This window comes from Bufo gargarizans, chromosome 1 (assembly GCF_014858855.1).
Source record: "Bufo gargarizans isolate SCDJY-AF-19 chromosome 1, ASM1485885v1, whole genome shotgun sequence".
Lineage (NCBI taxonomy): Eukaryota > Metazoa > Chordata > Amphibia > Anura > Bufonidae > Bufo > Bufo gargarizans.
This window is the reverse complement of record NC_058080.1, coordinates 607,164,856-607,182,830: the sequence shown is the minus strand read 5'-3', so window position 1 is coordinate 607,182,830 and position 17,975 is coordinate 607,164,856. Positions and strand designations below refer to the sequence as shown.

The 17,975-nt window shown below is 41.6% G+C and overlaps 1 protein-coding gene across 1 annotated transcript in view; it reads left to right on the top strand.

Moving 5' to 3' along the window:
- PRR16 (proline rich 16) overlaps nucleotides 1-17,975 on the top strand; it is a 291,313-nt gene that overhangs the window by 21,628 nt on the left and 251,710 nt on the right. The window lies entirely within an intron of this gene.

The following is a 17,975-nucleotide window of genomic DNA, read 5'->3' as shown; positions in this document are numbered from 1 at the left end:
ATGACATACTTGATCCAGTCTCGATCTTAATTCAGTAGGTCCTATAGCTTCAGTCTACTGGCAACTTTCCTTATATGGCATTAGATGCTTTCACTCCAGTTTTTGTCTGGTCTGCTTTTGATACAATACATTACATCTATTTGTAAGTGGATGTAATGCAGTTTTGGTTACCCCAGGGTGTGTTGTTGTTATGTGCAAAAATATCCTACAAATGGTGTTGCTATCACATCCCATAATGTTACCTAGCTCTAGTCTTGCTATCCTAGCTGATCTAAAGTAAATTGTTTGTAGCCTAAAAGTACCTTTTCCTCATTTTTTGTTTCACCTGATTGCTGCCTGCTAATCTGCGCTGCATATCAGTCTGCTTCCCCTTCTGGCAGCTGACAATATTGCCACTTCTTACTTCCCCCGCAGAAGGAACCTTCTCGGGGTTTAATGCCACGCTACTGCAAAGGGTCTACAAGTGCAGAGGACCAGAAACATGTTTCTGTTGGCTGCTTTGCAAACTGTCCCTGAAACATGTCGATATCACAATGAAAGCCGTTCTGCTTAAAAAAAAGATTATAAACTTCTCCTGCGGTGTTTTGGGTCTGCCAACTTAAGAGACCTTAAGATTCCAAATGGACTTTTACTGGCTCCTAGTCTTCTGCTCTTAATTCTTCAATTTGTTGTACTGTATGTCAAGATTTGCAACTCTGGTGCTGACTTTTTCCTTTTCCTATAATTCTTAAAAGAAAAACAGCTCTTCAAGTGTTGCACATTCAGGATGGCATTCTCCTCAAGACAGCATTCCAATATTTGCCGTATGTTTCAGCTTTTTAAGGTATATTCTTTTGTGCTGTCTGAATGATGTCTATAAAAATATTAGAGGAAATCAAATTGGTTAATGCTTCATGAGTCTTAGAAGCAGGGCTGGTTTCAGCTATAGGCACAGCAGGCTGGTGCCTACTAGAGATGGGCTTGCAGTTCGCCCAGTGGTCGTTTTGCGGCGAACTTTGCATGTTTGCGATTCACCGAACATGCGAACATATGGAGAAATTTGCGCCCGCCATATTCTTTTACATTATGAAGAACTTTGACCCATGACACATCCATCAGGTGGTACAGGACAGCCAATTGAGACATTTCTGCACATGGACACACTCCCTACCTTATAAATAAACCTGGTCTGGCCGCCATTTTACATTCAGTGTTTTGCCAGTGTAGGGAGAGGTTGCTGTGTGGAGCAGGGACAGGCTGTTAGGGACACCAAACGCTAGCTAATAGGGCCACAAAAGTCTTTTTAAGGCACTAGTATAGGTGTGCTATCGATAGGTGTGATACACAGAGGGGTGCGATATACTTATAATATACTTTTATAATGAGTCAAAAACACATAGATCTATATAGTGATCACCTGGAAGTCAGGGGCCTAGGGGCTTACTAGGGCCATTTTTATATAGGGTAAGGTTCCGGACGGGGTCACTCTTATCAGGGCGGGTGGTCTGTGGTTAGATATATGCAAAAAGGGCCAAGGCAGCACTCAAATATCCGTGAAAAAAAGGGTATTTTATTCACCCATGTGGTAACAGCAACGTTTCAGCTCACTCCATGGAGCCTTTGTCAAGCCATAATACATAGTGCAAAATTAAGTGCTTATATATCCATACTGGCGGTTATGGATATGTAAAAATGTATTTATATTTTGTGTACAATGTTGTATGCATGTAATCACATTGAGACATATGATGACACAGACAAGATTTGACCTTGCAACAATCCTTCAAATAATATGGGACCTTTGGCACAGTGCAGATTGACACTTGTTGGAGGTCATGTATCTGTGCGTATTGGATCCCTAGGGTATTATACAGTCTGCGTATGATTGGATGGCATTTCAGGATGGGGACCGGGATGCAGAGTCGCTTCACGGTGATGGCTGCGTCCTTGGATCCCATTTGGGTATGCCACCATGCCCCCTGAGAGAAAGTGTGACTGCCTATGACAGGTGGACCATTAGATATACAACTATTGATACATGATGGTATGGGAGTATATTTGTAAGGGTGACAATGGCGGGATGCCACTAGCCCACTTTGTATTGTTTGACTCCCACCTTTTGAGTAATCACTAAAGAAATGGTATAGTATGGATTGTCCGCTGGTATGACTGGCGGTCATGTAACTCCGTCATGTAATCGACAGACTGTTTCCACCTTACTTTGGGAAGGAGCATGCTCAGTTGATGCTCAGCGCGAGGTCGCCATTTTGGTTGTGGTCGCCTATGTCTTCTATGTGATAGAATAGTCTCGTGGGATGAGAAGCATTTCACGCCTGCGCACTACGCAATCTCGGAATCCGACCAGGTCCTGCCGTCTCAAGCTACATGTGAGAACCTTTGATTGAATGAATTATTTGTTTTTAATTAACACGATCATCCACACCTGAGTTGCGATATTGAGTAATGATGTTATGCACTGTAATCATATGAATTTATGGACACATCATTGGCACATAGCACTTTATGACTCATTGTCTGTTTTTAGTGCGATATAATTATGCACATCCTCCGGTATATCGATTTTTATAGATATTGATGTATAATCATGTAATCACTTTGTTAATTATGTATGCTATATAAGCACTTGATTTTGCACTATGTATTATGGCTTGAAAAAGGCTCCATGGAGTGAGCTGAAACGTTGCTGTTACCACATGGGTGAATAAAATACCCTTTTTTTCACTGATATTTGAGTGCTGCCTTGGTATTTTTTGCATATATCTAACAGGACTGGGTCCGTGGTCTGCTTCAAGGAATTGCACCAGCTTTGATTTGTGTGCTGCTCTTCAACTTTTTTAACACATATGGTCTGTGGTTAGGTTATCAGGGCCAAAATAGCACCCCCTGTAGGGCATTATCAGGGACAGTTCTTTGCCCACCCTGTCCTTCAATACCACATCATCATCTAGCTCAGGGATAGATGTCTTTTGCTTTCCCTCTGGGATTCATGGATGTGCACTGGAACCCCCCGTATTGTGGTAGGACATATGGTTTCTTATTTGGTGCCGCCGAGCACCTGATTTAGTGCCGCCGAGCGCTTGTTATTGCCCACCACATCTATGCTTTTTGCTTAAAGGGGTTGTGCACTTTGTTTTAACTGATGAAGAGGATAGATCATCAGCATCTGATCGGCAAGGGTCCGACACCCGGGACCCCCACCGATCAGCTGTTTGAGAAGGCAGCGGCGCTCCAGCAACGGCGCTCCAGCAGCGCCGCGGCCTTCTCGCTGTTTACCGCTGGCACAGTGACGTCACGACTAGTATCAACTAGCGTGGGTGGGGCTAAGCTCTGTTCATTTGAATGGAGCTTAGCCATGCCCACGCTAGTTGATACTAGCCGTGACATCACTGGGCTGGTGGTAAACAGCGAGAAGGCTGCGGCGCTGCTGGAGCGCCACTGCCTTCTCAAACCGCTGATCGTGGGGGGCCCGGGTGTCGGTAAACAGTGTGAAGGCCGCGCCGCTGCTGGAGCGCCACTGCCTTTTCACACAGCTGATCGGCAGGGGTCCTGGGTGTTGGACCCCCGCCGATCAGATGCTGATGATCTATCCAGAGGATAGATCATCAGTTAAAACATGTCCTATTCTTGTCTGCAATTGCATACAAGATTAGGCATTTTCTATTATAGTGCTGGCGATGTGCGGTCCATAAATTGCGGAATGCACATTGCCATAGTGTCAGTTTTTTGCAGATCCGCAAAACACTTACGACGTGTGAATGGACCCTCATAGTAAAATTATTAAAGGTTATGTTTTATCTTTATGTATATTCTAATGGATTGCCTTCCTTGTACAATGTTATAATATACTTTCTACTATGTTAGAAAGTATATTATTGTGCATTTGTATTGTGCGGCAGTTGTGTGCGGTTCTGCTGCGATACTGCAGGTATATAGTGGGACAAGCGTTATTGGAACAAATAATTTCTACTGGTGTGATATACCAGTCGCCCCCCCCAAAAAAAAAACAGATTGAAGCAGGGTGTTATATGCCAATATACTTTCTTTATAGAGCATTTGGGTAATGTATAGCGAAAATGATATTGCCGATATTTCGCATTGAAAAAAATAATGAATGGAGATCGCTAATTCGATCTGGTATGTCACTGTCCATGTTGTGGGACTATTTGTGCACTTCTAGTAATTATTTATTGGCTGCAAATATGAGGTGAAGGTTTTTTAGGTTTGCCTGCCATTAAAATGAATGGGACTCGCCACAAACTTGCGGTTTGCGAACATTTGATCGTGTTCGCGCAATTGCGTTTGCGAACCGTCCCGGCAGATGTTCGTCCATCACTAGTGCCTACAGGCTCTCAAGTGGAAGGGCAGCTGCTAAAAAAAAATATATACATAAAAAACAATGAACTATGTGTATTGTTATATACATTATGTATAAGCCTGTATTATTTGGGGACCACTGTGGTATGTCAATGAGAGGATACCCTTTTTTCTTTTTATACGTTCAGCAATATTTACCCTTCCTTTTTCTCTCAACAGTTGGAGCTGTAAACATAAATCCCTATATCTTCAAGCTAAAGCAAATAATTCATTCTACAAATTAATCTCCAGAGATATAGTTTTAAATGCCTTAAATAAGATATCATTAAAGCTGCCAAATAATCCCAAATCATGAAAGATTTGGGTCAGGCTGGTAGTTTTTTTTTAGAAAACAATTTAGAAAGTTAAAAGGATATGCAGTACTTAAACATCATAGACAGCCTCCAGCTAAACACTAGACTTAAGTTTTCCTATTATTCTCTGACAAAAAGCTACATAATTGCATTTAGCTATGAGAACAGCATCAATCACTCAGAAATTCCCAGACACAATCCAAAAAGACAGAAAATTAAAATGTACAAATCTTAATTTTCCTATGTAGTTTCATAAAAGCTCCGTTTATTGATCTCCAAGAAGAAAGACGGAACAATAAACAGTACCATTAGTCTTGTATTGTGTTTTGTGTGAATGTAATGAGTGTGCTAGGATCTTTTGTTTAAAAAAAAAAAAAGTGAATTGGTGTAGTGTCAAAATTTCCATGAACATCATTTCTTAAGAAAATTGGCATGCATAAATCATCTACCTGTATGTTACAGGCTTCATCAAATTCCTGCTCCTATATATAGAAGTAAACAAAAGACAAGCACTTTGCTACTCTCAGAATCTGACATGTCATTTCACTCTAAGTATCACCTGCCATTAACAGATAAAACAGAACACACAGTTTGGTGCTCAAGCCGGGTGCATATACTTAAAATTGAAAAAAATAAAATCACTTATCTCACTGCTTGTGGGTAGAAAGGGCACAAATACAGGGATTAAAGCATCTGTATACACATAGAAAACCACATTAGGTACCTTTGATATTAGGTACCAATTATGTACCATATTAGGTACCATATTAGGTACCAATGATGCCTTTTTTTATGGATGTAACATGCTGAGATTATTCTGTATGCTTTTATCCATGAAAAACCCAATAAAGCTAAATTTACAAGAAATCCACGATTAGGATCTTTTTTTATCAGTCCGAACCAGAAAAATTAAATAAATGTGACAGTAAAGACGGCAGTTGCAAAGAATGCCATATTAATTAAATAATTAGTACCAAGGTTTTCTTTACACTTTTTTGCTTCTTCATGGCAATCCATATAATCCATTAGATGTTATTAAGATGCATTTTTTTTCACATAATTTCATAGTAGTACAAGCAATTGTGAGGAACTTTATAATATATCTTATCAGGCTCCCCTCCGGCTCCATTCTCCTATTCACTAACTCTCAATTCACTCCTCAAATCTGTTTTCAGTGAGGACTAGCTGCCAGCTCACTGAAGGATCACATTACATGGAAGTCTATGGAGAAGGGAGGGAGGAGGAGGAGTAGAATGAAAAGGAAGGGACTTCTGCAGGCAAGCACTGACAAAGAGATTGTTTCTTGTTTGTAAGTAACTGTCTTATTTAACTGCTGGATGCACATCTAAACTGCTCAGTACTGCTGTGTACTGTCTTCTACTATTGCTGCTTCTGAAGGAGTGATGAGGGCTTGTACAAGCATTTTTGCAGAATCCTGGTTCAGCAATGTGTGGACCTGAAAGACGTTTTTAAGTAGGAGGGAGGAGGTGGATAGGGCTTGGATGTCTGGTTTGAAGGACAAAGCAGAATCAAAGGTTACACTGAGGCAGCGGACTTGGTTGACCAGGAAGAGTGTGCAGCCAATAGTGTTGAGCGAAGTTATGGAAAATTAGAATTACTTTGTCACGAAATGCATTTCTTTGTAAATAATGGGTGCAATAACATTTACCAACGATTGCGCCACTCCCTGTCATTGTACCCCTCAGATGCCGCGTTCATCGCTGATCATGGCATCTGACTTTAATATTTATGTCTGTAATAAAAAAAAAAACATCATACTTACCTCATCCATTTGATTGCGAATAGCCAGCTGCAGCCATCTTGATTGAAGATCCACCGTAAAATCTTCTGTGGCCCGTGATTTAGACGGCATGGTGATGTCATACGTCACTATGCACGGGATTTCCCACAGGATTTTCAATCAAGATGGTGGCAGTGTGATTGTTTTTTTTTACTCATTTCAGGGAAAATTGATTTGTTACCATGAAGCACAAATAAATTTGGCTTTGCAGCAAATCAAATTTTCTCTGAACTTCAATTCGTTCAACATCAGCAGACATTAACTGTGATAGATGTGTCCATTGGGTGAGAGAGATGAGAAAAATAAACTTTTTTTTTTTTTGCCTTGTCAAGTTTTAGATAGCGAGAGGAGAAGGAGAATACAGTAGATAGGAATTGTGGGATTCTGAATAGTAAAGAAGAAATATCTGGTCCAAAGGGGTAAATTTGTGCGTCATCAGCATGGAAGTGATAAGTGAAAGATATGGAATTATATGAGTTTCCCCAGGCCTAAGGTGTAGGTTGAGAAGGGAGACACCAACATAGAGGGGATAAGACGAGGAGGTAGTGTGCGAGTGGAAGACAATAAATGTCTGGTCTGTGAGGTATGAGGTGATCCAGGAGAGTACTAAGTCTATTACACCAATAGATGAGAGAGTTTGTAACAGAAGGGTGTGATTGACAGTGTCAGAGAAAGACAAGTCAAACCGGATAGGCTTTAGAGCAAAGACATTTGGCTTTGGCACTTAGCAGGTCATTAGTGACTTTGGAAAGGGCAGTTTCAGTGGAGTGGTAGGGTTGTAGCCAGTCAAAGAGGTAGCAGGAAGAGAGGTGGGAGGACTGTTCAAGTTCATGTTGTTCAAGTAGCTTTGAGGCATATGGGAGTAGTGATATGAGGTTATAGCTATACAAATAGTACTAGGCAAGAAAAGGCATTTTTTTCAGATGTGTTGAGTGCCTTCAGGTATGTGTAATACTACTAAATACATAAGTAATAATCAGCTGGGACAGCAAAGCAAAAGCAAAAAATGATGAGACTACCTCTCTCTATTGAGTCTAGGTCATCAAAAAGTACTCAATTTGGGAATTCAATATTCATTGCTTGCACATATTCTATATCTTATAGCCTAGCATATCCTGTATTGGTTGACCCCAAGGGGGTAAAGTACAGGCAATGCTTCTAGGGGTACTCACACTGTCCTCATGCTGAACTTTTAGTATATACAGCACATAGATGCCATTTATTTGATTGGGATGCTTGGCCTAGGAAGATTGAGAAACACTGTCTAAGGCCTCGTTCACACTTCAGTGTTTGGTCAGTGATTTCCATCAGTGATTTGTGAGACAAAACCAGGTGCTGCTCTAAACACAGAACAGGAGCAGATATTTCCCTTCTACCTCATGTCTGTGGAGGCTCCACTTCTGGTTTTGGCTCACAAATCACTGATGGAAATCACTGACCAAACACTGAAGTGTGAACAAGGCCTTAGAGCACGCTAGGTGCTGCTGTGTCTTTGTTGATTCTAGCTAGTGTTGGGCGAGCATGCCTCTGACAAACACTTATTTTACTCGAGCATCGCAATGCTCAGCACATCGCGGTGTTCGGCCGAACACTGCATGTGCTCGAGCGCGATGCTCGAGTCTCCTCCCTCGCACATTTGTAATTTTTGGCAGCACTTGCATTTTTTATACAAGTAAATATTCAGAAAACAATGTTTCCTATAAATTTTTCCTCTAAAATCGATTTTATTTTCGGTTTGGTGCATATTATTGTCAGTCTGTAAAAGTTGTGTACTACTTGGACAACATCATTCCCAGGAGAGACCTGGGAGTCCAAGATGCATCCAGACATCCTCCCCATGCTGTTCCCGGACCATTTCAGTGGTGTTTCTATCATTTTCTGACCTTTTCCTGTGAACCAGACTCCCTCTTCAGAGAAAGGGGTGCCTGGTTTAATGCTCTGGTTCTCCCATTGACTTCCATTGCTTGGGTGCTCGAACATCCCGATGTGTTCTACTTGAGCACCCGATCACTTTGGTGCTCGACCAACACTAATTCTATCATTTCTATCATTACCAACATATTACTTGCCTTACAGAAATTTATAACTATTGATGGTTTAATGTATCAATACTTTTTAAATATTAGTAGTCAATAGACTGTCATATTTCCAGTTATTTATAGGCAACAATGGAGAAACACAAGACTGATGCTTATACATCCCGGATTTAATGCAATATATGAGTTCTGGGTGGAATCCAAAGATAGACAGACACATCAGTATTGATTAGAAGTAAATCACTGATAATGTCACTTCTTGTTGTTAACTATTATGACCAATTACTGTGTATGACTATACAGTATTCTGGGCTATTTGTCCAGTTACTTGCTTAACCAGATTTTTCCCATGGGTACAATATCCCTCTTGGCTTTTCAAATGATTATATCAGATCTTGACTACTTGTCTTCAGTATGACTGCAGAACAATTGATATTGGATATATGCTGGTCGCAATGAATTTCACTTGTAGATCAAATATTTCTAAATGCTCACATTTGATGGCGTCTGGCACATTTCTGTTCATGGATGAGTCACGGTTTTCACTGTTCAGGGCAGATGGCAGACAGCGTGTGTTGTGTCATGTGGGTGAGAGATTTGCTGTAGTCAACGTTGAGGATCGAGTGGCCCATGGTGGTGGGGTTATGGTATGGGCAGGCGTATGTTATAGACAACGAACACAGGTGCATTTTATTGATGGCATTTTGAATGCACATAAATACAGTGATGAGATCCTGAGGCCCATTGTTGTGCCATTCATCCACGACCTTCACCTCATGTTGCAGCATGATAATGCACGGCCCCATATTGCAAGGATCTGCACACAATTCCTGGAAGCTGAAAACATCCCAGTTCTTGCATGACCAGCATACTCACCAGACATGTCACCCATTGAGCATGTTTGGGATGCTCTGGATCGGCGTATACGACAGCGTGTTCCAGTTACTGCCAATATTCTGCCGCTTCGCACAGCTATTGAAGAGGAGTGGACCAACATTCCACAGGCCACAATCAACAACCTGATCAACTCTATTCAGTGGAGATGTGTTGCACTGCGTGGGGCAAATGGTGGCCACACCAGATACTGACTGGTTTTATGACCTCCCCCCAGTAAAGCAAAGAGTGGTCTTTTATTGTGGGCAGTCTAAGGGACACACCTGTGCAATATTCATGCTGTCTAATCAGCACCTTCATATGCCACACCTGTGAGGTGGGATGGATGATCTCGGCAAAGGAGAAGTGCTCACTAACACAGATTTAGACAGATTTGTGAACAATATTTGAGAGTAATGGGTCTTTTGTGTATGCAGAACACGTTTCAGATCTTTGAGTTCAGCTCATGCAAAATGGGAGCAAAACTGAAAGTGCTGCTTTTATATTTTTGCTCAGTGTAAATCTAGCAGAGCAATGAATGAGGAGATCTCTGGATCCATGTGAGGTACAGGGCTGGTTCTAGCTTTGTTTGAAAGAAATTGTCATGTACTGTATGATGTCTGATTTTAATTTTTTACATTAGTCATGGGATAACCCCTTTAAAAGGCATCTGTCAGCAGATTTGCACCTTCGAAACTTGCTGAACTGTTACATGTGCACTTGGCAGCTGAAGGCATCTGTGTTGTTCCCGTGTTCATATGTGCCCGCATCACTGAGAAAAATAATGTTTCAATATATGAAAATGAGCCTCTAGGAGCAACACGGGCGTTGTCACTCCACCTAGGGGCTCTGCTCTCTGCAATTGCTGCACCGTCTGAACTTTGATTGCCAGGCATGATGATGTTTTCACTGCCTGACCCTGTCAATCAAAATGAAGAGGATGCAGAAGTTTCAGAGAGAGCAGAGCCTCTAGGTGTAACGGCAACACCCCTGTTGCTCCTAGAGGCTCATTTGCATATATTAACACCTAACTTTTTTCAGCAATGTGGGCACATATAAACATGGGACTAACACAGATGCATTCAGATCTGCTGACAGATGTCCTTTAAGTATTAAACCTTGAAGGCATCCCCATGCCATTAATGTCCATAGTGAGATAAACATTACAATTATTATTAATTTTATTTCTATTATATTTTATACCATTACTACATACAGTATAGTGCCAAACTTTTTGTGGCACTGTGCAATATGGCATTACATAAAAGTACAGAAATTGATATATCATAATGCTACCAATGAGAACCTTTCTCTGGATCTCATATTGTATACGTTACTATGGTATTAAACGAAAGTAGAGATCATGGCCGAGAAGATCAAGTGTATAGGAAGGTACTGTGAGGGTCATTTATGAAACTGGTGTAAAGTAGAACTGGCTTAGTTGCCCATAGCAACCAATCAGATTTCACCTTTCATTACTTACAGCTCCTTTGGAAAATGAAAGGTGGAATCTGATTGGTTGCTATGGGCAACTAAGCCAGTTCTACTTTACACCAGTTTGATAAATATTCCCATTGTATCTTTAGACAACTTTCACACTCGCATTTTGGGCGGATCTGTCATGGATCTGCAATAACTTATCCGTTACAATAATACAACCGCATGCATCCGTCATGAACGGATCTGTTTGTATTATCTGTAACATAGCCAAGTCAATGGGAGACGGATCCGTTTTCTATTGTGCCAAATTGTCCCCATTGACTTACTTCATGTGCCAGGACGTATTAGCTCAGTTTCGTCAAGCGGACAGCAAAACGCTGCAGGTAGAGTTTTGGTGTCCGCTTCCAAACAGGAATGGAGACTGATCGGAGGCAAACTGATGCATTCTGAGCAGATGCTTTTCCATTCAGAATGCATTAGGGCAAAACTGATCCGTTTTGGACCGCTTGTGAGAGCCCATGACGGATCTCACAAACGGAAAGCCAAAACGCGAGTGTGAAAGTAGCCTAATTCACATGCTATGTAATGCATGTGATCTACAATATTGGGTGCATAAATGAAAGGTAGTCACATATTGTATTTTAAAGCATTGGTCTCCTATATACGGACTGAATATTATGCTTTTCTCAAAGGATATGACATGAATGTGCAATGAATTTACCCAGTAACAAGCTGACAGATGAGACCCATTAACCTCCTCCCGTCACACTAACGCCGAAAGGCGTCAATGCTGCGGCGCTCCCAGGTCACACTAACGCCAATAGGCGTCATCTCGCGAGACGCGAGATTTCCTGTGAACGCGCGCACACAGGCGCGCGCGCTCACAGGAACGGAAGGTAAGCGAGTGGATCTCCAGCCTGCCAGCGGCGATCGCTCGCTGGCAGGCTGGAGATCCGAATTTTTTAACCCCTAACAGGTATATTAGACGCTGTTTTCATAACAGCGTCTAATATACCTCCTACCTGGTCCTCTGGTGGTCCCTTTTGTTAGGATCGACCACCAGAGGACTCAGGTAGGTCAGTACAGTCGCACCAAACACCACACTACACCCCCCCCCCCCCGTCACTTATTAACCCCTTATAAACCCCTGATCACCCATGATCACCCCATATAAACTCCCTGATCACCCCCCTGTCATTGATCACCGCCCTGTCATTGATCACCCCCCTGTCAGGCTCCGTTCAGACGTCCGTATGATTTTTACGGATCCACGGATACATGGATCGGATCCGCAAAAAGCATACGGACGTCTGAATGGAGCCTTACAGGGGGGTGATCAATGACAGGCGGGTGATCACCCATATACACTCCCTGATCACCCCCTGTCATTGATCACTCCCCTGTAAGGCTCCATTCAGACGTCCGCATGCGTTTTGTGGATCCGATCCATGTATCCATGGATCCGTAAAAAATCATGCGCATGTCTGATTGGAGCCTTACAGGGGGGGTGATCAGTGACAGGGGGGTGATCACCCTGATTACCCTGATCACCCCCTGTCATTGATAACCCCCCTGTAAGGATCCATTCAGACGTCCGCATGCGTTCTGTGGATCCGATCCATGTATCCATGGATCCGTAAAAAATCATGCGGATGTCTGAATGGAGCCTTACAGGGGGGGTGATCAGTGACAGGGGGGTGATCACCCTGATCACCCCTGTCATTGATAACCCCCCTGTAAGGCTCCATTCAGACGTCCGCATGCGTTTTGTGGATCCGATCCATGTATCCATGGATCCGTAAAAAATCATGCGGATGTCTGAATGGAGCCTTACAGGGGGGGTGATCAGTGACAGGGGGGTGATTACCCTGATCACCCCCTGTCATTGATAACCCCCCTGTAAGGCTCCATTCAGACGTCCGCATGCGTTTTGTGGATCCGATCCATGTATCCATGGATCCGTAAAAAATCATGCGGATGTCTGAATGGAGCCTTACAGGGGGGGTGATCAGTGACAGGGGGGTGATTACCCTGATCACCCCCTGTCATTGATAACCCCCCTGTAAGGCTCCATTCAGACGTCCGCATGCGTTTTGTGGATCCGATCCATGTATCCATGGATCCGTAAAAAATCATGCGGATGTCTCAATGAAGCCTTACAGGGGGGGTGATCAGTGACAGGGGGGTGATTACCCTGATCACCCCCTGTCATTGATAACCCCCCTGTAAGGCTCCATTCAGACGTCCGCATGCGTTTTGTGGATCCGATACATGTATCCATGGATCCGTAAAAAATCATGCGGATGTCTGAATGGAGCCTTACAGGGGGGGTGATCAGTGACAGGGGGGTGATCACCCTGATTACCCTGATCACCCCCTGTCATTGATAACCCCCCTGTAAGGCTCCATTCAGACGTCCGCATGCGTTCTGTGGATCCGATACATGTATCCATGGATCCGTAAAAAATCATGCGGATGTCTGAATGGAGCCTTACAGGGGGGGTGATCAGTGACAGGGGGGTGATTACCCTGATCACCCCCTGTCATTGATAACCCCCCTGTAAGGCTCCATTCAGACGTCCGCATGCGTTCTGTGGATCCGATACATGTATCCATGGATCCGTAAAAAATCATGCGGATGTCTGAATGGAGCCTTACAGGGGGGGTGATCAGTGACAGGGGGTGATTACCCTGATCACCCCCTGTCATTGATAACCCCCCTGTAAGGCTCCATTCAGACGTCCGCATGCGTTCTGTGGATCCGATACATGTATCCATGGATCCGTAAAAAATCATGCGGATGTCTGAATGGAGCCTTACAGGGGGGGTGATCAGTGACAGGGGGGTGATCAGGGAGTCTATATGGGTGATCACCCCCCTGTCATTGATCACCCCCCTGTCATTGATCACCCCCCCCCCCCCCCCTTGGTAAGGCTCCATTCAGACATTTTTTTTGGCACAAGTTAGCGGAAATTTTTTGTTTGTTTTTGTTTTTGTTTTTTCTTACTAAGTCTCATACTCCACTAACTTGTGTCAAAAAATAAAATCTCACATGGACGCACCATACCCCTCACGGAATCCAAATGCGTAAACATTTTTAGACATTTATATTCCAGACTTCTTCTCACGCTTTAGGGCCCCTAAAAAGCCAGGGCAGTATAAATACCCCACATGTGACCCCATTTCGGAAAGAAGACACCCCAAGGTATTCCGTGAGGGGCATATTGAGTCCATGAAAGATTGAAATTTTTGTCCTAAGTTAGCGGAAAGTGAGACTTTGTGAGAAAAAAACAAAAAAAAATCAATATCCGCTAACTTATGCAAAAAAAAAAAAAAATTCTAGGAACTCGCCATGCCCCTCATTGAATACCTTGGGGTGTCTTCTTTCCAAAGTGGGGTCACATGTGGGGTATTTATACTGCCCTGGCTTTTTAGGGGCCCGAAAGTGTGAGAAGAAGTCTGGGATCCAAATGTCTAAAAATGCCCTCCTAAAAGGAATTTGGGCCCCTTTGCGCATCTAGGCTGCAAAAAAGTGTCACACATGTGGTATCGCCGTACTCAGGAGAAGTTGGGCAATGTGTTTTGGGGTGTCATTTTACATATACCCATGCTGGGTGAGAGAAATATCTTGGTCAAATGCCAACTTTGTATAAAAAAATGGGAAAAGTTGTCTTTTGCCAAGATATTTCTCTCACCCAGCATGGGTATATGTAAAATGACACCCCAAAACACATTGCCCAACTTCTCCTGAGTACGGCGATACCAGATGTGTCACACTTTTTTGATGCCAAGGTGGGCAAAGGGGCGCATATTCCAAAGTGCACCTTTCGGATTTTACCGGCCATTTTTTACACATTTTGATTGCAAGGTACTTCTTACACATTTGGGCCCCTAAATTGCCAGGGCAGTATAACTACGCCACAAGTGACCCCATTTTGGAAAGAAGACACCCCAAGGTATTCCGTGAGGGGCATGGCGAGTTCCTAGAATTTTTTATTTTTTGTCGCAAGTTAGTGGAATATGAGACTTTGTAAGGAAAAAAGATAAAAAAAAAAAAATCATCATTTTCCGCTAACTTGTGACAAAAAATAAAAAATTCTAGGAACTCGCCATGCCCCTCACGGAATACCTTGGGGTGTCTTCTTTCCAAAATGGGGTCACTTGTGGCGTAGTTATACTGCCCTGGCAATTTAGGGGCCCAAATGTGTGAGAAGTAACTTTGCAATCAAAATGTGTAAAAAATGGCCTGCAAAATCTGAAAGGTGCACTTTGGAATATGTGCCCCTTTGCCCACCTTGGCAGCAAAAAAGTGTGACACATCTGGTATCGCCGTACTCAGGAGAAGTTGGGGAATGTGTTTTGGGGTGTCATTTTACATATACCCATGCTGGGTGAGAGAAATATCTTGGCAAAAGACAACTTTTCCCACTTTTTTATACAAAGTTGGCATTTGACCAAGATATTTTTCTCACCCAGCATGGGTATATGTAAAATGACACCCCAAAACACATTGCCCAACTTCTCCTGAGTACGGCGATACCAGATGTGTCACACTTTTTTGCTGCCAAGGTGGGCAAAGGGGCACATATTCCAAAGTGCACCTTTTGGATTTCACCGGTCATTTTTTACACATTTTGATTGCAAAGTTCTTCTCACACATTTGGGCCCCTAAATTGCCAGGGCAGTATAACTACGCCACAAGTGACCCCATTTTGGAAAGAAGACACCCCAAGGTATTCCGTGAGGGGCATGGCAAGTTTTTAGAATTTTTTATTTTTTGTCGCAAGTTAGTGGAATATGAGACTTTGTAAGAAAAAATAAAAAAAATAAAATCATCATCATTTTCCGCTAACTTGTGACAAAAAATAAAAAGTTCTATGAACTCACTATGCCCATCAGCGAATACCTTAGGGTGTCTACTTTCCGAAATGGGGTCATTTGTGGGGGTTTTCTACTGTTTGGGCATTGTAGAACCTCAGGAATCATGACAGGTGCTCAGAAAGTCAGAGCTGTTTCAAAAAGCGGAAATTCACATTTTTGTACCATAGTTTGCAAATGCTATAACTTTTACCCAAACCATTTTTTTTTTTGCCCAAACATTTTTTTTTTATCAAAGACATGTAGAACAATAAATTTGGCGAAAAATGTATATATGGATGTCGTTTTTTTTGCAAAATTTTACAGCTGAAAGTGAAAAATGTCATTTTTTTGCAAAAAAATCGTTAAATTTCGATTAATAACAAAAAAAGTAAAAATGTCAGCGGCAATGAAATACCACCAAATGAAAGCTCTATTAGTGAGAAGAAAAGGAGGTAAAATTCATTTGGGTGGTAAGTTGCATGACCGAGCAATAAACCGCTAAAGTTGTGGAGTGCCGATTTGTAAAAAAGGGCCTGGTCACTAGGGGGGTATAAACCTGTGGTCCTTAAGTGGTTAAAATGTCTAGAGACAATATTTTTAATTGAATTTAGTGGTTAACGAACGTGTGTAACCAGCCCCAAAATATGATTTTCTTCACAAAAATGAAACTAAATTCCAGGATAGTTGTGTCTTTTACACATAATGAACAAGCTGTTTCTTTCTAGAAATATTTTTTCTATCTTTCTAGTTGTTTCTCAGAGGTCCACATACCCAGCTAAGATCTGCCTCAACAGATGTCAAACTGCATAATGAAGATCTTTTAAAATGCCAGCACAGAGAAAGCTCTCTAAAGACTTGCAGATTAACTGTCCCTAGCAATGTCAATAAGTACTTTTGTGATCTTTATTGCATATTGTAGCCTTTAAGACATTTTTATGAACATTTATTCATTTTTTTTTTTGTTTGAATCTTTTTTTTCTATTCAAATGTACACATGAGAGAAAAATCTTTTAAAGGCAAATAAATAACTAAAAAAATAAGGAAAATAATCAAATAACCTGTTATAATGTAAGTCTGATAAAAAGGCACAAGTCTCTCAAGTTCTTTTTATTATCCTACACTGTTGAACCAGAAGTCAGCAATAAAAACCCTGTGAGGCAGCTACCAGTTTTGCACAGTTCACCCTGAATTTGCAAAATGCAGACACTCCCGTAATGTGAAGAAAAGGCAGCACAGATGAATCCCCTAGATCCGGGGTCATAAGAGACTTCAATAACACATTTTCAATGGAATTTAGAATAAAACGTAACTTTTATTTACATGATTAAAAGAACTTCATGTTGTCCTTGGGGAGACACGTTTCACGCAAATCGTGCTTCATCAAGCCCCTTCCCATTGAACATTTGTTACTGAAGCTTCTTTCCCATAGATGTACTGTATTGGAAGTCCCCTTGTTATAGCTCTAGGTGTGCAAAGATCATTAAGCAGATTTACGTATTGATCGTGAATAGTGTAAATCTGTACATAGTTCATCGAGTTAGACTCTCTTTAACCCCTTTAGGCGATTTTTCACCTTAAGGACCAGGCAATTTTTTGCAAATCTGACCAGTCTCACTTTATGTGGTGATAACTTTAAAATGCTTTGACTTATTCAGGCCATTCAGAGACAGTTTTTTCGTCACATACTGTGCTTCATGACACTGGTAAAATGGAGTCAAAAAAATTATTTTTTATTTATAAAAAAATACTAAATTTTACAAAAATTTTGAAAAATTCGCAAATTTCCAAGTTTCAATTTCTCTACTTCTATAATACATATTAATAGCTACAAAAATAGTTATTACTTTACATTTCCCATATGTCTTCTTCATGTTAGGATAATTTTAGGAATGACATTTTATTTTTGGGGGACGTTACAAGCCTTAGAAGTTTAGAAGTAAATCTTTAAATTTCTCTAAAATTTTCAAAAACCAACTTTTTAAGGACCAGTTCAGGTCTGAAGTCACTTTGTGAAGCTTACATGATAGAAACCACCCGAAAATGACCCCATTATAGAAACAACACCCCTCAAGGTATTTAAAACTGATTTGACAAACGTTATTAACCCTTTAGGTGTTCCACAAGAGTTATTGGCATATAGAGATGAAATTTAAGGATTTAAATTTTTGGTCAAAAAATTTTTTTTTCATTTTTTTTTTTCAGTTACAAAGCAAGGGTTAACAGCCAAACAAAACTCATTATTTTTTGCCCTGATTCTGTAGTTTACAGAAACACCCCATATGTGGTCGTAAACTGCTG